The sequence below is a fragment of the Platichthys flesus genome, assembly GCF_949316205.1.
Source record: "Platichthys flesus chromosome 22 unlocalized genomic scaffold, fPlaFle2.1 SUPER_22_unloc_5, whole genome shotgun sequence".
NCBI classification, from domain to species: Eukaryota; Metazoa; Chordata; class Actinopteri; order Pleuronectiformes; family Pleuronectidae; genus Platichthys; species Platichthys flesus.
In genome coordinates this window covers 90,001-93,795 of record NW_026910000.1, presented here as the reverse complement: position 1 = coordinate 93,795, position 3,795 = coordinate 90,001, and positions in this window count along the sequence as shown.

Here is a 3,795-nt window from a genome sequence, read left to right as displayed (position 1 = left end):
ACTTGGTCACCCGTATGCTCCACGCTCAGTCCAGAGGGGGGTCTCTCAAGCTGAATTTGTATCCGAAAATGAGGCCCGATTCCTGGGTAGCATCAGTCAGTAAGCCCGCCTGGAAGTTCCACTGACATTTCCCCATGGAGGTAGGATGGGCTTCGGGGTAATGTGTGAGCCCCATGATGGGCCCTGCAGGTGGGCTTGTAGGTCCCACTTGGTCACCTGCATGCTCCACACTCTGTCCATTGCACTAAGTGTCTTCGAAAGCTGGGTTTCTGTAATCGTGCCGATAGTGTTCTGCAAAGGGGGGTGAAACCTCAGACATCGAGAGCGATCGGCCTCACTATTTTTCTCGATACCCTGTTTTGGCCTTTTTTATAACAATTTTGAGTTTTGATGAAATTAAACACAGTTTGACCCACTCAGGTGACCCATGACATCATATCACACACAGTGGCACAGGCATTTTATCCATTTTCATGATTTTTAGTCGTTTTCATGCATTTTTACTCTTTTTATCAAATGTTGAGTATTGGAATGGAATTAAACACAGTTTGGCCCTCTCAGGTGACCCATGCCATCATAGTAGCCACAGTGGCACAGGCATTTTATCCATTTTCGTGATTTTTAGTCGTTTTCATGCAATTTTTACTCTTTTTCTCAAATGAGTGTATTTGAATGAAATTCAAGGCGGTTTGGCCCGCTCAGATGACCCAGGGCACCGTATTAGACCCAGTGGCACAAGCTTTTTTCTCATTTTCATGCTTTTTCATCGTTTTTCATCAGGCACTCCGCCTGATTTTTTGACCCGGGAATCAGACCTCATTCCTGGGTAGAATCAGCCAGTCTCTGGTTCGAGGCTCCGGTGGCATTTTTCATCCAGAATCTTACAACTTTCAGGGGAATATAGACCCCAATGTACGTGGTGCATGTGTTTGTTTTTCTCGGCCATGATCCAGGCCCCTCAGCCTGGCTACTTTTACCCGAAAATAAGGCTTCGTCCTCGGGTAGAATCAGCCAGTCCCTGGTTTGAGGCTCAGGTGGCATTTTTTCCTCCAGAGTCTCACAACTTTCAGGGGAATATAGACCCCAATGTGGGTGGTGCATGTGTTTGTTTTTCTCGGCCATGATCCAGGCACTCTGCCTGACTACTTTTACCCGAAAATAAGGCTTCGTCCTCGGGTAGAATCAGTCTCAGCCTGGAGGCTCCACTGACATGTTCCCATGGAAGTATCATGGGCTTCAGGGGCATATATTATGAATAATGTGACCGGCATTTCATTCATTTTCATGCTTTTTCACCGTTTTCATGCATTTTCACCTCTTTTTTCCCCCTTCTTCTTTTTGCTCCCCTGGTACTCCATTTCACACTCTGTCATATTTTCGCAAGGACAGCCTCGCAACCCTGGTACTCCATTCGCAAGGACAACACAACACAACACAGTTTGACCCACTCAGGTGACCCATGACATCATATTAGACACAGTGGCACAGGCATTTTATCCATTTTCATGATTTTTAGTCGTTTTCATGCATTTTTACTCTTTTTATCAAATGAGTGTATTTGAATGAAATTCAAGGCGGTTTGACCCGCTCACATGAGCCAGGGCACCGTATGAGACCCAGTGGCACAAGCATTTTTTTTCATTTTCATGCTTTTTCACAGTTTTCATGCATTTTCACCTCTTTTTTCATCAAAGGAGTGTCTTCTTTGGATGGAATTAGAGGCACGCGCGCACGCACGCATGTTCACCCCTTTTATATCAAAGGAGTGTATTTGGATGGCATTTTTACTCCTTTTCATGCTTTTTCATCCTTTTTTTTTTTTTTCAGGCACTCTGCCTGACTACTTTTACCCGAAAATAAGGCTTCGTCCTCGGGTAGAATCAGCCAGTCTCTGGTTTGAGGCTGAGGTGGCATTTTTTCATCCAGAGTCTTACAACTTTCAGGGGAATATAGACCCCAATGTGTGTGGTGCATGTGTTTGTTTTTCTCGGCCATGATCCAGGCACTCTGCCTGACTACTTTTACCCGAAAATAAGGCTTCGTCCTCGGGTAGAATCAGCCAGTCTCTGGTTTGAGGCTGAGGTGGCATTTTTTCATCCAGAGTCTTACAACTTTCAGGGGAATATAGACCCCAATGTGTGTGGTGCATGTGTTTGTTTTTCTCGGCCATGATCCAGGCACTCTGCCTGACTACTTTTACCCGAAAGTAAGGCTTCATCCTCGGGTAGAATCAGTCTCAGCCTGGAGGCTCCACTGACATGTTCCCATGGAAGTATTATGGGCTTCAGGGGCATATATTATGAATAATGTGACCGGCATTTCATTCATTTTCATGCTTTTTCACAGTTTTCATGCATTTTCACCTCTTTTTTCATCAAAGGAGTGTCTTCTTTGGATGGAATTAGAGGCACGCGCGCACGCATGTTCACCCCTTTTATATCAAAGGAGTGTAATTGGATGGCATTTTTACTCCTTTTCATGCTTTTTCATCCTTTTTTTTTTTTTTCAGGCACTCTGCCTGACTACTTTTACCCGAAAATAAGGCTTCGTCCTCGGGTAGAATCAGCCAGTCTCTGGTTTGAGGCTGAGGTGGCATTTTTTCATCCAGAGTCTTACAACTTTCAGGGGAATATAGACCCCAATGTGTGTGGTGCATGTGTTTGTTTTTCTCGGCCATGATCCAGGCACTCTGCCTGACTACTTTTACCCGAAAAGTAAGGCTTCATCCTCGGGTAGAATCAGTCTCAGCCTGGAGGCTCCACTGACATGTTCCCATGGAAGTATTATGGGCTTCAGGGGCATATATTATGAATAATGTGACCGGCATTTCATTCATTTTCATGCTTTTTAACAGTTTTCATGCATTTTACCTCTTTTTTCCCCCTTCTTCTTTTTGCTCCCCTGGTACTCCATTTCACACTCTGTCATATTTTCGCAAGGACAGCCTCGCAACCCTGGTACTCCATTCGCAAGGACAACACAACACAACACAGTTTGACCCACTCAGGTGACCCATGACGTCATATTAGACACAGTGGCACAGGCATTTTATCCATTTTCATGATTTTTAGTCGTTTTCATGCATTTTTACTCTTTTTATCAAATGAGTGTATTTGAATGAAATTCAAGGCGGTTTGACCCGCTCACATGAGCCAGGGCACCGTATGAGACCCAGTGGCACAAGCATTTTTTTTTCATTTTCATGCTTTTTCACAGTTTTCATGCATTTTCACCTCTTTTTTCATCAAAGGAGTGTCTTCTTTGGATGGAATTAGAGGCACGCACGCACGCATGTTCACCCCTTTTATATCAAAGGAGTGTATTTGGATGGCATTTTTACTCCTTTTCATGCTTTTTCATCCTTTTTTTTTTTTTCAGGCACTCTGCCTGACTACTTTTACCCGAAAATAAGGCTTCGTCCTCGGGTAGAATCAGACAGTCTCTGGTTTGAGGCTGAGGTGGCATTTTTTCATCCAGAGTCTTACAACTTTCAGGGGAATATAGACCCCAATGTGTGTGGTGCATGTGTTTGTTTTTCTCGGCCATGATCCAGGCACTCTGCCTGACTACTTTTACCCGAAAGTAAGGCTTCATCCTCGGGCAGAATCAGTCTCAGCCTGGAGGCTCCACTGACATGTTCCCATGGAAGTATTATGGGCTTCAGGGGCATATATTATGAATAATGTGACCGGCATTTCATTCATTTTCATGCTTTTTCACAGTTTTCATGCATTTTCACCTCTTTTTTCATCAAAGGAGTGTCTTCTTTGGATGGAATTAGAGGCACGCACGCAC